The 17,696-nt window shown below is 47.6% G+C and overlaps 1 long non-coding RNA gene across 1 annotated transcript; it reads left to right on the top strand.

Annotated features, from left to right (window-relative positions):
- Positions 1-9,987: 9,987 nt before the first annotated feature.
- On the top strand, positions 9,988-15,571 carry LOC116528918. The gene is made up of 2 exons (XR_004259279.1): positions 9,988-11,055; positions 14,920-15,571. It is a non-coding gene; the product is annotated as an uncharacterized LOC116528918 (long non-coding RNA).
- The last annotated feature ends 2,125 nt before the right edge of the window (positions 15,572-17,696 follow it).

Raw genomic sequence — 17,696 nt, 5'->3', positions numbered from 1 at the left:
GGTCAAGGCAGCCATCAACATAGGAACAGCAGCTGAGGACAGAAAGGCTTCTTCCCTCCCTAGGCCGCCTGTCACCCAGGCTGCCCTTCGTACCCAAGGCATCTCAGTCCCGGGTCAGGGGCGTGGTTGGTGCGGGGATCCTGAGCTCAGGACTGTGAGGACTCCCCAGGTGGTTGGAGGGAGGGATGTGGGGTTCTCAAGGCATGGCTGGAAGAGGGGTCTATCAAAGCATGGCTAGAGCTGGAAGAGGCAGGGTGTGGGGGTCATGGGCGTGGCTGGGGGTTGGGTGCTGAGGCCCTGGCAGGGACCAGCTCTGCACTCAGCTGTGAGCAAACCTGGTGCCCTCGGAGCCTGGCTTCCTCGTCTGTGGGGGTGAGGGATCCCCTCCCACAAGGGCCTTAGACACCCTTGGCCTGGAGCTGGGCTCCAAGTGGAGCCCCAAGGGCACAGGCTTCTCGGTGTTCCAGGCCTGCAGGTCCCCACAAGCTGCCCCATCTCTATCTTCTTGGCCTCTCGTGTCTCCTTCGTCAGAACCTGTGTTTCACCCCGGGCTGAGAAGTCACCAGCGACCACCTCTTTGTGACCTGCCTCTGCCTATCTTGGCTGTCCGGTCATCTCTTGGGGAAAGTCCTGAGCTAAGGGATGTGATGAGCAAGGCTTTTTCTTACCCGGCTCAGGTCAGGCGGGGATGTCCTGGAACGATGTGTCCTGGCAGTGACTGTCGGCGCTGCCCTCCCATAGGGCACAGGTGGGGTGACGCCTGGCCTGGGCATGTGAGAACTCTTGTGATGTTAGTAAACCAAGGGCATTTAAATTTAGCCAACCAAATAAGTAAACCAGCAAATATCATTCAAACTAGCACCTCAGTTTTTAATGGCAGCCCTGTGCATTTGGGGTAGCTGCATCACCCCACACTGCTGGAGCGGCTTTCCCTGAGAACGCCAAGTCCTGAGCAGAGGCCAGCCCTAGAGGGAGGGATGCATGAGGGGCTTTCAACCCAGCTGGCCAGGTTTATGGATAAATGTGAAGAGGCAATAAATGGGAACTGGGGGACTTCACGCCAGTCACCGCTGCCCTCTGAGAATCGAGCACAGTCTCTAAAGTGCCAGGCACTCAATGGATACCCGTGAGCTAATTAATTAGGTGATGGTTAGCATAACACTTCATGAGGAGGGAATGAGAAATAGCATCAAAGAGTGATGCACCCTGGCCTTTTGATTGATGGAGGCCATATACAACACATAGTGGAAGCCACGTGCAGAATGTGATAGAGGCCACATGCAGGACACGATAGAGGCCACATGCAGGACATGATAGAGGCCACGTGCAGCACACGATAGAGGACACATGCAGAATGTGATAGAGGCCACATGCAGAATGTGGTAGAGGCCACACACAGAACGTGATAGAGGCAAAATGCAGAATGTGATAGAGGCCACATGCAGAACATGTTACAGGCTAAGTGCAGAAAGTGATAGAGGCCACATGCAGAAAAAGATAGAGGCCACACACAGAACATGATAGAGGCCACATGCAGAACGTGATAGAGGCCACGTGCAGCACTACTACACCATTTTCCTTTAGTTTTGGTGTGGGCATTTTAACACCTATTCACATGGGCGAGCAGAAAGGAAGAAAATGATGTCTGTTAGTCATCGAAAAAGCCGTTTGACGCAGGCTCGCGGCAACGCCTCTTCAGCAGTCAGTGCATCCTCTTAGAGGACTCATTTCAAATAATTATACAAACAGCTCCCGCTTCACCTGGCAACTAAGACAGATTTGTTCTCCTCACTCAGTGAACTGTAAATGAACTTTCCACATGGTAGTTATTGAGCAAGATGCATATGTGTGTTTTCTAGGTCCGTGGGGTTTCTGAGAGGACCTTTGTCCTTAGGCAGATTTTATTTTAAAAAATACCTCATTTCATGTATGGTTCTAATGTTTTGCTGAAATGAATACAGTTTCACATCTGGGCAGACTTGGGCTGGTTTGGACAGTAAAAGACCAGGACCCCAAAGTGACTGGAAGAAACTATCAAGACGTACCTGACAGCTATGGCTCCTCAGTCAGGACTTGAGTTCTCCTCCCAGAACCTCCATTCACCTACAAGATGGCCTTACTAAGTTACTTTATCTCTCCAAGCCTCTGCTTCCTCAGTTATAACATGAGGATAGCAGGAGCGCCACCCTCACAGGCCTGATGGTGAGAGGCCCCCTCAATCACATTCTGCATGTGGCCTCCATCCTGTTCTGCATGTGGCCTCTATCCTGATCTGCATGTGGCCTCTATCATGTTCTGCCTGTGGCCTGTATCACGTTCTGTCTGTGGCCTTTATCACGTGCTGCATGTGGCCTCTATCACGTGCTGCATGTAGCCTGTATTGTGTTCTGCATGTGGCCTCTATTGTGTTCTGCATGTGGCCTCTATCATGTGATGCATGTGGCCTCTATCGTGTTCTGCATGTGGCCTCTATCACGTGATACCTCGGGCCTCTATCATGTTCTGCACGTGGCCTCTATCATGTGATGCATGTGGCCTCTATCCACTCCAGGCACACTACAGATATACATTGTCTGTGGCTACTGTTTTTCTCTGATATTACTTACACTGAAGCAGAGACTTTAGAAAGAAAGTCCATCTCTACAAATGAAATCTGAGCTATACTAAATGAATGGCCCAATTTTGAGAAAGCCTAAAAGAAAGAAACAGAGACTGAAGCTGAGAGACAGAAAGAGAGAGAGGACAGAGGTGATCCTGAAACACCTCGGCTCTGCACTGGCGTCTGTCCTTTAGGTGGACTCTACAGCCGCGCTTCATGCCTGTACTCATCATCCTCTGTCAGCCAAGTAAATTAGTAACACATGAAATCAAATTAAAGGGCAGGGTCTACATTTACAGCTTTTCACATGATATTCAAATGATCGTCAGTACGCAAGCTGGATTGATTGCTGCAGCTTGTGTGTTCAGCTCCAGCTCTGGGGTGTGTGGCCGTGGCTTATGTGTCCAGCTCCTGCTCTGGGGTGTGTGGCCGTGGCTTGTGTGTCTAGCTCCTGCTCTGGGATGTGTGGCCATGGCTTATGTGTCCAGCTCCTGCTCTGGGGTGTGTGGCTGTGGCTTGTGTGTCCAGCTCCTGCTCTTGGGTATGTGGCCGTGGCTTATGTGTCCAGCTCCAGCTCTGGGGTGTGTGGCCATGGCTTGTGTGTCCAGCTCCTGCTCTGGGGTGTGTGGTCATGGCTTATGTGTCCAGCTCCCACTCTGGGGTATGTGGCCGTGGCTTGTGTGTCCAGCTCCCGCTCTGGGGTATGTGGCCGTGGCTTGTGTGTCCAGCTCCCGCTCTGGGGTATGTGGCCGTGGCTTGTGTGTCCAGCTCCCACTCTGGGGTGTGTGGCCGTGGCTTGGCTTGTGTGTCCAGCTCCCGCTCTGGGGTGTGTGGCCGTGGCTTGGCTTGTGTGTCCAGCTCCTACTCTGGGGTGTGTGGTACAGTTGTGGTCCCCTCCTGCCCGTGTGCATCTGGCCTCACTGTCCCGCAGGTATGCTACTCTGCTCCTGGGAAGAAGTCCTGGGGAAAGTGAGGACAAAGACAAGCAGTTGTGAATATGTTTTATTTTGTGTGTAAAAGACCCTCAACTTTCGATACCACTCTGCATTTGCTCTGAAATTTGCTGTGCAGCTTTTTCCTAGGAAAGGTTTCAGAAAATGGTCACACCTAAGCATGTCCTATAAATAGAATGCTTTTGCTGGATGGAGAAAGTGGGCAAGAGTGAATGTTCCCCCTCTGCCTCTCAAAAGCCACTCAATGGCAAAAGTGTATGTTTGTTTTCATTTTCTCCATAGGAAGCCTTTTTATTTTCTTGAGCTATTTCAATCTATTTCTTTCTTGTGTGGACATTTTTCATAATAAAAACTGTCATTCATTATACTGTGCTAGGTGCTAAGTACTATATAGACTTCACCTGAGATATTTTCCACCTATGAGGAAAACACTGTTATTATCCCCATTTTACAGATGATAAAAATGGAGCTTAGTAAAAAACACACAGAGAAAAAACACCTTTGGCCTTTTAACACCATCTGTGTTTCTCGTCAGACTACAGTTATCGCCATTTCTTCTCCCCCTCTGCACCCCTCTGTAGAATTATTCCTGGAATTTGGAGGAGGTTTTCCCAGCAGTGAGAGGAGGAAGGGCTCCCAGCCCTCCTGACCTGTCAGCTTTAGCTTGCTGTGTTGTGATGTTGGAAGCCCTGGCTCAAAGTTCAGAGGACTGGAAGTCCCGGGGTGGTGAAGCCCCACACTCAGTGACCAGAAAATGTTCCTTTGAGTGTGTTGGGGACTAAGGACTTTCTGTGCCCCTGAATCTCCTGCCAAGCTTTCTAAAGACGCTTTTTCATGGTTGGAAAACACTGCTCACACTGCTGTGGATACTCAGCAGCTCATTTGCCTTAGTGAGTTATAGTTACTCACTTTTGTCTACTCTTAAACCTCAAAAATGGCAGTCCGCGTCTCGGCACGGTGTAAGTTTCATCATGTGTGCATCACACAGTGCAGCCATCAAGGGCTTTTCCGCCATGGAGGGCTTTCATATAGAGCCCTGCAGACGCCTCAAGAAACTGTCAGCTGAAGCTGCCTTGACCTGTCAACTGGCCAGCCCATAGGAGGCTGTGCAGAGAAATCATTCCGGCAGCAGCCCCCATGCAGGGACTTCGCATCTTGCTTTGGATTTAAAATGCTGTTCTGCCTGCGTTGTGTGTATTCGTATCTTCTCAGTGCTGCTTTCTGTAGCTGGCTGTGGATAACCAGCACCCTCCCACCGCCTCCATGATGGGGCTAAGATCAGACTCTCGGCACCCCAGACTCCAGGGGCAGACCCTCAGGGCGGTGCCAGTCCCAGGCATGGGGCTTGGCGTAGCAGGAGGACTCTGTGATGTGCTGGAGAGACCGGTGAGGCTAAACATCGTGTATGGCCTCCTTCCTCCTCATGTGAACAGGAGAGGGCCTGCAATTCAGGAAATCATATGTTTGGAATTTGCCTGAATAGATTAATGGTCGGAAATAATGAGGAGCAGGCTTCCAGGAGGAGGCCTCTGCGATTTCCTTAGCTGCCGGGCCTGCCTGTGCCCTGGGTGGTGACCCAAGTCGTGCTGCTGGGCCACAGATGGGTCCTCGGGGCCCCTCACCACCACCTGGGCAGCGTCCTGGGCTCTGATCTGCAGCGAGCTCCTTCCAGTGGGTGTTCCTTTGCTGATGCACGCTCTGAAGGTGAGAGGTGTGCAAATGGCTGCTGCCGTGAGCACAGGGGGCAGGGGCACAGAAAGAGCGGGCGAGGAAGGAGGCGGCCCGTCCTGTCCTGCTGGGCTTCACTGTCAGCCGCTGCGATTGAAGTTTCAGCAAAATGACGAGGAGGAGGAGGAGGAGGAGGAGGAAGAAGAGGAGAAGCCGGGAGGAGGAAGAGGGGAGGAGAAGGAGGGGAGTGGCAGGAGAGAGGAGCTCCAGGGCATTCAGGAAGAGGACTCTGGGTGTGCCCCCAGTTCTGCCTCTGCTCTGTCTCCGTGACTCTGGGCGAGGCTGACTAGTGTAAACCCTAACATTCCATGATTTGAACTTCTCAAGAAAATGAATGAGTTTTAAAATGTCATTGTAGTGCTAAAGTGTTTCCCTTTATAAGATCATAAAAAGGGTTTTCTCATATACAATACAAATTTTTCATAAATGCATTGTGCCAGCTCGACTGATTTTTTTTTTACTTGAATGAGTTTGAGTTGGCAAATGGTTTGGGTGCTGTGGACACAGTCTGAATTTTCTAAATTAAATCATGCTCTTGATGTCTGCAGTATTTTTTTTTTCAGGAAAGGGGAGTTTTTCTTTTTTTTTCCCATTTATTTATTTTATTGCATTTTAGGTTTTGGGGTACATGTGAAGAACACGCAAGATTGTTGCATAGCCAACAAACATATGAAAAAATGGTCATCATCACTGGTCATCAGAGAAATGCAAATCAAAACTACATTGAGATACCACCTCACACCAGTTAGAATGGCGATCATTAAAAAACCTGGAGACAACAGATGCTGGAGAGGTTGTGGAGAAATAGGAACACTTTTACACCGTTGGTGGGAGTGTAAATTAGTTCAACCATTGTGGAAGACAGTGTGGCGATTCCTCAAGGGCCTAGAAATAGAAATTCCATTTGTCCCAGCAATCCCATTACTGGGTATATATCCAAAGGATTACAAATCATTCTACTATAAGGACACATGCACACGGATGTCTGCAGTATTTTTAACGATTACGTGATGTAGCGAAAGCAGTCCTGTCAATTTAGCAGTTCACACTGACCAGGTGTCCACTGGCTGTCGTGTGATGGCAGTAATGGTTGCTGTTGCATCCATATTCAGGGAAGAGAGGATAAAAAGTTAGGAGACCAGCCCAAAAAGCAAGAAGTAATGGCAGACATAGAATTTAAATCTCAGCCCCAGACTGCTGGTGCCCAGACCTGTATTGAAACATAACACTTTGCTTTGAATCCCCTTCACAAAACTGTGACATTAAGAGAAACCTGGCATCATTGGCTTCATCTTGCTTCTAACCTCAGTCTGCCTCTGGTCACACCTGGGTGTAGGCCAACCTGACTTTGGGAGGAATTTAGTTTATAGTTTAACCTTAAAGTAAGGATGACAGTACCTCTTCACAAAACCACCTTTTAAAACTAAATAAAAGGCCACAACGTTAGGACTGGGAGAGCGGTGGAGTTCTGCTAAGATGGCGTTCAATGACAACCAGCCATCGTTCCTGAGGCCACAGGACGGTGGCTTCCCCAGTCATGCCGCAGACAGCATCACTCCTGCAGAGCCTCGGGTTGGCCTTCGGAGATGCCTTTTCAGGTTTTGCGCTTCTGAGCGACTAACTCTGCCTGACGGGTGACCCGAGGTGCGGCTGCTCTGCGGATTCTGCTCAGACGTGGACTCAGTGTGCGAGGAACGTTTCCACACCCCTGTGCCTTCATCCCCAGCCGATCGGCAGCACCCATTCCCTGTCTCCTCACCACGAAGCTATCTGAAAACCCCTAACCTCCAAGCCTCTGGGGAGACGGATTTGGGTGATAACCCAGTCTCCTGCGTGGTGTGGCTGGCCTCTGTCCATTCAACTCTTTCTTTATTGCAGTGCCCGACGTTGTCTGTGCAATGGACAGGAAGAACCCATCAGGTGGTGGGAGTAGATGATTGCTTGTATTAAGTAGGCTTCAGCACAGCCAAGAAGGGTCTAGAACATTTATTTCTGAGCACCTTAGTAAGGATAAATGCTCACTTAAAAGTTAAAAAAAAGTTAAAAAGTCTTAAAAGTTAAAATCTGATGATGACAATCGGCTGGGTGAGTTAGGAAACTCCAGGTGCTCAAGGCCTGCCTGAGGCTCAGTACCCCTAAGACTGAGTACCCCTGAGGCTGAGTGCCCCTGAGGCTGAGTACTCCTGAGGCTGAGTACCCCTGAGGCTGAGTACTCCTGAGGCTGAATACCCCTAAGACTGAGTACCCCTGAGGCTGAGTACCCCTGAGGCTGAGTACTCCTGAGGCTGAGTACCCCTAAGACTGAGTACCCCTGAGGCTGAGTACTCCTGAGGCTGAGTACCCCTAAGACTGAGTACCCCTGAGGCTGAGTACTCCTGAGGCTGAGTACCCCCACCCTCCCATTGTCTCAACAGCCACTCCCCATCCTGCATCTTTTGAGTCTGAGGCTCAAAAGCCACATAATAGTCTAACTTGAGACTTCGGATCTCATCTCCTTCCCACTCACCTGTCTTTAGTTGTAAATGATTCGATGTCACATTTGCTCTAATTTTCTTTTGTTGTATCTTTTTACTGGCGCCCTCCTCCCATTCGTGGACCTTAGCAATTGGAAGGTCTTTAAAAGAAAGGTCTCTGTCATTTTGTGCCTTGGTTATTTTGTTGTTCTTTTTGTTTTTTTAAAGAGACTTTGGATTCAAGTAAAAGTTACACTTTTTTCAAAAAAAAAAAAAACCCTACCTAAATATGTTGGCATAAAAACTAGAATCTAGAAATAATGCTTTTTTAATGCAAAGAATGGCTTTCTGAACAAATAACATTACTGTTAGTATTAAATGGAAACGCCATATGGTATAAATGCAAAACTCCTCCAAATCCTTTCTGGGAAAAAAAATCCTGGAAGTCTGAAATTAGCAAATGAAAACATTGCGTCCAGGGATATTGTTTTCTAAATATGCCTGAAATCTGTCGTAATCTGTTTTCCTGGAACAAAAAGAAAGTGGTTCGAAGCCCCCATCACTACCATTCTCTAGACAAAGGTTATCTGCGCATTACATTGAATATAGAATTTTCAAATTTTGAAACATTTTATTATTACAGTAATGGCTATTGCTGTTTCTAACAGACACCCTGTCAGAAGGTTTAAAAAATGTATGCTTCGGTTCATGCAAAAAAAAAACAACGAAAAAAAAAAACAAAGGTCAAAACTTTTAAAATGTCACTTCTTCTGCGTTTTGCATAGAAATACATTGGATCAGTGGGAGGGCTCCTGCCCACAGAAGGGGCTGCGGGAAGAATGCTGCCTGCCGCTGAGTCTCCACTTTCCTGCAGCTGTGAGCTAGGCAGAAAGGCACTGTGGGAGTCCATTGTTGCCCCAGCTGGGTAATAGTTTTCTTATTTTACAGTCAGCAGCCGAGGGGGGTTGGGGTGTCTCCGCAAAGTGCCTGAAAAAATACGTAACTCCTGCAAATAGATCACTTTCTGCCTCCTCCATGAGAAACAGGAGTCTATAAATTGTGTACTTCGTTAGGATCTACCAGTGTAATTAAATGTCACAAACAAAAGCCACCCCCAAAACCACAAGAGCAACAGAGACTGTGCATTTTCCCGACAAACCTGGGCTGTGAGAAGCAGGGGTGCCGGGGACACGTTTGTCTCTCCCGTCTCCCATCGGCCAATTATTCTTTCCCGTTCACTTTGTTTGAAAGCCACCTGCCATATGTTGAAGGACTAAGTCATGAAACTAAAATTTTAATCTCAAGTGTTTGCAGCAAGGCGGGATGGCAGGCGCAGGGTCCTACTCAGCTTCTGAACCCGCTTTTGTTTAGCCGGGGGATCACCGAGTGTGTGTGAACCCTGGTTAGGCTGCCGAGTGTCAGCGGCTGGAGTTTGAGCGGTGCCCAGACTTCGGGCTTCTTTGATTTTGTTTTGCACTGTGAATTGCCCATCATGGTTTTGTTGCCATGGAAACTCATTTTTAAAAGGTGAAAAGTCACTGACCTTTTCCCATTGCCAGTGCAGGAATGAATATTCTAGCAGGTTGGGAGGAAGGAGACGCCCTGAGCATAGGTGAGGCCGTTTCTGGTGATGTCCCCACAGTGAACTGTCTAATTTCCAGCCTTAAAGTCACAAGGGAACCAGGCTTACATGTTTTATTACACAAATTGCCTCCAAATCAGATGTTTCAAAAATAATGAGGCTGCTTTGTGCACAGACTAAAACGAAGCTATTAGGACTTTGATTTTTCAGAGCAACCAAAAGCGTCCCCTTTCTCATTTCTTAGGAAGCTGCCGTGGCTGGGCTTTAAAATGTCCACTTTGATTACCTGACTCTCCGGACACCCAATGAGTGGAATTATTTGTAGAAACTAATAGCTCACAGTCCCAGGGTGAGCTGGTGAGTAGAAACAGCGTCGTGACCGCACGGAGATTCCGAGTGCCGAGGGAAATGACTGTCGATGGGCTTTTCTTTCCAGCGTGCTGAATACATGAGATCTAGTGTTTATTCTTTCCGTGGATCTGAGGACAATGTCAGTTTGAGGCTCTGTTCTTGGAAAAGGAGAGAAAGCCACTTGTCGGGTCACTGAGCGTTGACAAAGCGCCTAGTGTGAGTGGCGAAGGGAACACAGTAACTGCTCAACAAACGGGCTCTGAACGAGTCGCCTCTGACGGTGCTTCCGGAAGCTGCAGCCATATGCTCATTATGGCAAGCCTGACAGATGGATCGACAGCAGCTGTCCACCAGGACGCATGTGCTCGGCCTTCCTAGGGGCTGGGCTCGTGCTCATGGGATGGTGTCAACCCAAGAGAAGGGGTCTTAACTTGCAAACCCTCGAATACCAGAAAACGGCAGCTGCAAAGGGAGAAGATAAGAACAAGGGAAATTTTAGTATTTTAACTTTTCACTTCTGTATGGGTAAGCACAAAATCCCAGAAGCAGAGGGCAGGCTAATTGGGTGATCAAAGGCACAGGACAGGGAGCACGCCAGGAGCTGACAGTCCCGTTAGCAGAAGCATGTGAGCTCGGGAGCAGCTGTTCCTACACCCCAGAGGTGCAGGATGCGGGGCGTTGCAAACCACACGGGCCCGCGTTCTCCTCACCTCCGGGCAATGACCGTGTGGACGAAGGCTAACATGCTTTTCCTCCGTCAATCTTTGAATGAAATGTGCCTGCTGGTTCAGAGCTTGTCTTTAAGGCGGTGTGAGAACAGGCCTGGGGAGAGACGTCCTGGAAGCCTGCTGTACACCAGGCACGTGGCTTTAGACAGACACTAACTAAACCATCCCAAACAAATGAACTTGGAGTGAGGAACATGGCTGAGTCCAGGCCTCAGCGCCCAGATGTGGCTCCGGGAGAAAGACTGGTCTGCATCTCAGGAGGGCTAGAGCAAGTTCTGAGCTGCTCTGCGGCCAGGGTGGGCTCATTCATCCCTGCACCCCAACTCCCAGTCCTGTTCAGAACCATCTATTGAATGAGCACATGAATGCAGACATGAATGAAATCATGGCATATTGCCCTATCCCTGGGTCTATGAAGAACAGAGGAAAAGGAATTCCAGGATACCACTTCACCATTCCAGCCTTTCCTGCTCCACCCCAGGCCTCTGACTGCGCTCGGCCACGCCCCGGCCCTGCCTCCTGTCTGTCAGTACCAGCACAAAGATGCAAAGTCCAGTCAAAGCACTGACAGTTCTGAAGGAACAATAAGACACAGTGATGAAAGGAAATACATGAGTTTGCAGAAAACTCGCGTTACGTCTGTTTCATCTGCCTATTTTGTGTAAGTTCCTCTAAAATCAGCGTCTGCATTTCAATTACCTGATTATTTTCATCAGAGCAGTGGCCTCTGTCAGTGACATTTATCCTTAAGATAGTAGCACCCTCAGAGACTACTTCTGGCAAACTAGAAACCCCACTTGTCCCTTCGGGAAACAGATTCTGGAGGGTGGGCTGGGGGCAAACGCACAAGATGCAATTGTGGTTCAGCTCTCTCATCAGTGACACGGGGTTGGTCCCATCTCCCTTCCTGATTCCACAGGGTCGCCATGAGAAGGATGCATTGACACTGCATGTGAGTGCTTTGGAAAGACTCAGGTAAAAGCAGAGTGGATTGTTCACCACCCAGGGGAGAGAGGATGGGGAGCTCTCCCCAGGGCAGAGTTCTAGTGCCTAGGGTTGTGGGGGCTAAGCCACATGGAGGATTTCTTCTACTCTGCTGACCAACATGTCCTGTCCTGGTTTACCAGGACCTCCCTGGTTTAGCTTCTAAGTCCCATGTCCAGGGAACACCCACTTCCTGGTTGTTTGAACAGTCACACCTCATTCTGCATTTACCGTTTCCCAGCAAGATGAGGTGGTCTCCTCAAGACGCTTTCCCTGGAACAGGAGACTGAGGTCAGAAACCCCACGGGAAGTTTGGCAGCCTTAGGAGTAACTTCACCCACACATCCTTTCCATGCCCGAAGCTGACATTTCAAGTAAAGTCAATAAATGCAGCTCTTGGTATAGGCAAGGCCTGGTACTAAAGAGGCAGACTTTTGCCCTTAAGAGGTCTATCTCATGGGCTAGGGATTAAAATACTTATGATAGTGTCTTACGAAAATACAGGCAGGTTGTAAAAGTATGGCAAAAAACAAAAACAAAAGCACTGAGAAATTCACAACAAAACCGTAATAGAGTGAGCTAAACAGCCTGCAATCATCATTTACATAAAGTCCATCTCCACAGCCATTTCGGTTTCCCAAATTCTCTACTGACCCATAACACACACACACACACACACACACACACACACACACACACACACACACACACACGTGTGTGCGTAAATATATGCATGCACATTTAGGCTAGTAGGAAGCGGTTTATACTAATAGAGTAGAATCTGATTAGTAATACACAGAGATTAAGTTAGAACATAGACTATTAAAAGGTAATTAGTCATCATTATAATTTTTTGTAGTTGATTAGAGGTAACACAGTGTTGTTTTATTCTGTCTTTATTAATAATGAAATTATACCTGCATCTATAGTTCTGAAGGGACTATAGAGAATAATATGGATAGAACAACTTGAGTGTCAACCTATCTGTTGCCAACTTAAAAAAATTATATAGTAAATAAGAGAAAAAATATTGTGTAGCCATGAGCTTGCAGCCTTTAGAGTTAATTCCAAATTAATAATAATAAAGATTGAAAATTAGCAATGAAAAGCTGATTATAGTGTTTTAAGAGGAAAAAAGGTAGGCTTCAGGGAAAATTCTAATAATTTTTTGAACTAAAAATGCTAAACTATCTTATCTATAACTAGAAATTATTAGGAGAGAACAGAATAAAATAATCCAACTGTTTTATATTATTTATTTTGCCTGAAGGAAAGAGTAATGGAATAGAGCACTTTGGTTTCTGGTTTTTACTCAGCAATTTAACAAAAGTGTATGAATTATAAGAATGAGGAATGGGAAACAGTAGCTGAACAAAAAAGTACAGAAATGCCAATTAACAGAGGAAAAATTGAAATAAATATTAAATGAATCAAACTGTCCAAAATAAGGAAAAGCAAAAAAAAAGAGCTAAGTATATTTTAGTAAACATAAAGTAAGATAGACGAATAAAGTCAAGCATATCAGTTAGTACACTAAATGTGAATGACATAAATTTCCCTATTTAAGCAGAGATTGTCAGACTGTGTTTTTAAAAATCCTCTCCATGTTGTATTAAAAAAATGATTCCTAGCAAAGTGGTAAGAAAAGTTGAAAATAAAGGAATAGGCAAATAGATATTAGGCATGAAAATGGAAAGAAAAAATAGTGATATGAATGAAAAATAATGAAGGTGAAGAATTTAGGCCTAATGGCTCTAAATGGGACAAAAGCAGGTATTTTGTAATAATAATAAAAGTCACATTTTATTAAAGTGAGCCACTAACCCAAATGTACCAGTCCACATAATGACTAAATATAAACAACAAAAAAATAAATAAAATAAGTTAACATGACAACAATTTCTATTATAATGGAACTAAAACATCCCAAACAAATGAACATTGACCTATGTGATTTGTTAATGTTAGTGAGAAGCTTCATATTCATTCAGTGGTCAGTAAGTAATAAGAACTTTCTGAAATAAAATCCCACCTGTACTCTAGTTTAGACTGTAAGAGTCAGTACAAGAACTGATCTCAAGAACTATCTTGGGCTTCTCAGGTATCCCAGAAAGTCTCTAATATTAACAGGTACCCCAAACAACTCAGTGGCCCTTTGTTGACATGTTAGGTTAGTGGCTGACTCGCTCAAAGTTAAGGCCTGGGGAAGCACTGTGTTGGAAGCCCTCTAATCACTTACTTAGCGGTGACTAAAACTCACAGGATGGTTTTGCTTGCTTACGAGAACGCAGGCCATCACTAAACATATTCGTAAATAAGTGCAGTTTTCTTTCTCAGTAGAAACTACGTTGCTTCATGCATAGTCATGTTTGTGAGAAGTTTTATGTAAATCAAATTCTATTTTCCAGTTGACTAGCTTACCATTTCAAATTTGTTTTATTTCTTTCTTGATTGATTCTCCATTGACAGTGACTCTTACATTTTAGCTTTAAGGCTTTCTTCCCTCAGTCTTTCCACTGAAGCATTAATGATCGCTAAACAAGTGATTAACTGCATTTAAAGGCAACTGCTTAAAGGAAGCCTTCAGTGAATCCTCCTCTGAAGTATCCTTTTGTTAAGTGAAGCCTCCCCTGTGATACTAATAGGAACCCCCCAATCTGCCTGTTTGGAAAGTGTAGTGGACAACTCTTTTGTTCTGTGGCATCTGCAGCCCTCCTCTGGAGCTACTTTACAGGTGGTGGAAGCTCTGCAGAATCGCTCATTCCCAGTCCGTGTGTCCCAGCATGCGATGCCATTGTCAGCTCCAGGGATACAGGACACAACCCAGGTCTAGCCAGGGACCCCGGTGCGTTCTCCACAGCTCCAGTGGTTCACTCCACGATGGGCGCCTGACTCAACCAGAGCCAAAAAGATGCCATGAGACATTGCGACTTTCGGAAAAAAGAATCTTCTTCATTGGAGCTGAACCCCGAGAGGAGGTTACAGATCGAATCATTGACTCCATTTCTTAGCACTCAAACATTAAAGCCTAAGCCAACTTAGCAGAAATCAGAGCAAAAATCGCCCAGCTCCTGATGATACGGTTTGATATCTGCACTTCTCATGCCAGAAGCCAGTCCTACCACTGAACTTGCCAGCTTAGGTGAACCAACACATTTGTTTCTCAGTTAGCCCCACATAGAGAGAAAAACAATGGGTTTCCTCTCTTGCAATCTCAAGCATCCCTTCAGACATTGAAAGTCTGAATTGTAGTTGCCGAAGGTTAGAAATGACAATTTATCTTGTGTCTTAAAAAGGGCATCCAAAAAATGCTTGGGAAATGTTTGCAAAACAAATTTTTTAAATATGGCTACAGCAAACTGTGATCTCTCTGCTTAAAGCCTGTGTAATCTGTGATTACCAACATGACTTCCTACTTTCGAAAATATCAATCACAGAAAAACTACATACTCCTTTTTTTGTGCTATAGAATTTAATGTAAGAAAGTATACATTTTTGCTGACTGAATTTTCTTACGAGGGATCATCTACTTATCTTCTAGGAATAATGGCTGACATCCCTTCAATCAACACTGGCTGCTCTGAGCAGCTCCTGAGAGCTGGTTTTTTATTTCCTTTCACAGTCTTTCCCAGAACTCTGCAATCCCCAGAGGTTACAAATCTGTGTTGGGTGCTTTCTCTGCTAAAGAAGAGTTTTCTAATGGCACAGTTGAGATTTCGAAAAAGTCAGCTTTGAGAACTTTCGTAAGTACTAAATCACGTATTCAGCACACTGAAAGCATTGGAAAGAACCCACTGTGCACGAGAATTTTGAAGCCCAGGGCTCTGTGACTGGTTGGATGCTGGAGCCCTCCTTTAAAGGACGGAGGCAACTCAACCAGCTACATTTCATTTTCCTTGGCAGTGGCACCCACTGTTCTCAGGCCATGAAACTTGGGAACAGATTATGGCTTCACCCAAATCAAAGAAATGGATTGGTCACGTTGCTCTAAGACTTCATGCTTCTCAGAGCTTCTGACTCCAGACAGACAGTGCCTCTGCATTCTGCTGGCCAAGACATGAGGGGTATAAGACCAAAAGTGAAAATGTGTGAGATACTGAATTTCACTCCCTGCCCAGCAATTGAAAGTGTATTTATCATCAGCTCCTTCTCCCTGATCTATTTTCCCATTAAAAAATAACGACTTGGGTTCTACAAGAGCCTCTGGGGTCCCTTCTATGGCAGAGACTCTTGGCTGTGTATATGCCAGTTGTAAGGTGCCCGGAAGATCCCTCCGTCTCCAAATAACTGCCAGAACCGACGGGTGGCCTCTTGGAAGATCCCCACACCACACACCCTCCCTCCTGTTGCTGACCCTGTGGTCTCTCCCCACGCCCCGCACTTTGATCCCCCACATTTCTCTCTCTCCCCAGCCGCTTCCCTGCAGCAGCTCTCTCTAGGGGACCACACACCTGCCCAGAGCCCTGCAGCGCCCACACCTATGCTTCCATCTCTGCCTTCTCCTCCTTCCCACTGGTTGTTTCAGGACTGCATCACAGACCCACATGATTCTACGGGGCCCTTTCTCTGTGCGTGGCATGATGGAAGCACCTTCACTCGTGTAATTAGACTTGGTTTATGCAGCAGCCGTGGGATGTGGGTGTCATTATCCTCAGTCTTTATTTGAGAGTGTTGACATTTAGATGGCCTTTGTAACCTGTAGACTCAAGCAGTGACCAAGCCTAGCAGCAGGCAATTTCCACAGCATGGCGCCGTCTGCTGTGGCCCCTCATGGAGAGACCCCTGTAATTTCAGTCCACGCACGCAGGCCTTGGTAGTGCTACCTGCAAACCCACGCCCCCGTGGCAGTTTCCTGTGCTGGTGACCAGCTCGTGGGTCCTGCTCCGCCAGTGGGAACACCTCCCTGCTGCCATCCAGGTGCAGATACTGCTGTCCTCCAGGCCAGGAGCTGAGTCACTCATCTTCCCCTCCCAACTTTAGAGGCTCCCCGTCTGGTGGCAGATGAGAAGTCCCCGGCAAATATTCTTTTATATCAGAAAAAAAATCACATCCAGAGATTCCGGGTGAATTGGTGCATGGTGGGACTGAGCTATCAGTGCTTTCTAGAAGCTCCCAAATGATCCTAAGGACAGCTGTGCTGGGGACCCACCGCTGTGTTGCAGTTGCACGTGAAACCCTCACTGACCCCCAAAGTTTGCAGAACACAGCCCTGGCCCCAGCAGAGCAGCCAAGACCTTCCCTGATTCGGCCCACGTTTGCATTGACAGCCCCATCCTTGGTTGCACACGTTCCAGACTGAATTTTCCCTGCACCGTTTACTTACCGACCTGCTCCCAATCGCAGTGTGCGGGGCACCTGTGTCAGGAGTGTGCCCAGGACTGCTCCCAATCGCAGTATGCGGGGCATCTGTGTCAGGAGGGTGCCCGGGACTCACTCAGGGCATAGCCCTGCAGGGGCACACAGAAAGGCCACCAGGCAGACGCACACAGGACACAGAGGAGGGGCGCTGACTCTGTGGGTCACGGCTGGGTGGCAGGGTTGGAATCCAGAGGCCATGCTTCAGCTGCTTGGAAGGAGGGCAGAAGCTTCCCAGATGGAGAAAGGGCCCAGCCTCCGGCAAGCAGGGCGGGTGCACGGCTGGAGGGGCTGCTGTGCTGGGATAACCATGGGCAGCTCCGGGTGGATAGAGGGTGGATGGAGTGTGGGCAGCGTGACAGGCAGACGGGGCCCGCTCGGTAAAGGCCTCCACGCTCCACACTCACCCAACCCTCACCTGCCCTCTACAGCAGGTGCTGTCACCCACATTCATCCATGAAGACGCAGGGGCTCAGGAGAGATGAGTCACCTGCTCAAGGTCACCAGCCGAAGACGGCAGAGCCAAGACGTGAACTATGCTTGTTTGACTCGAAAGCCTCGTAGGAATGTCACGTGTGAGCAGCACTGTTCCTCCTCTCTTCTCCTGCCTCGGTGGGCTTCTTCGGCTCTCTTCTCCCCAGGACTCTGCGCTGCTGGCCCCCGTGGCTGGGGTCTCCTCCGCCTGGCCACAGCACACACCCACACCCTCTCCCTGGCCAGGGCCTGCCACTGCTCAAGGCCCGGTGTAAGGGTCAGTTCCTCCAAGCAGCCTGCCCTGGGTGATGCCCAGCGGGTGTCAGCCTCCATGCTGAGGCTCCACCTCTCTTCCTCGATTTTACTTTTACGGTTTAAGAAGGCAGAAACTCTGTTCTACACCCTTATTCTGTGCACCTCCCACCGCAAATAGTCCGTCTTTAATAAATGTTTGTATAATCCATCAATCTTCCTCTGAGCTTCACTCAG

This window comes from Sapajus apella, unplaced genomic scaffold, assembly GCF_009761245.1.
Source record: "Sapajus apella isolate SASKATOON/1434 unplaced genomic scaffold, GSC_monkey_1.0 scaffold60, whole genome shotgun sequence".
Classification (NCBI taxonomy): domain Eukaryota; kingdom Metazoa; phylum Chordata; class Mammalia; order Primates; family Cebidae; genus Sapajus; species Sapajus apella.
The sequence above is the reverse complement of the archived record's forward strand: the minus strand, read 5'-3'. Positions and strand labels throughout refer to the sequence as shown.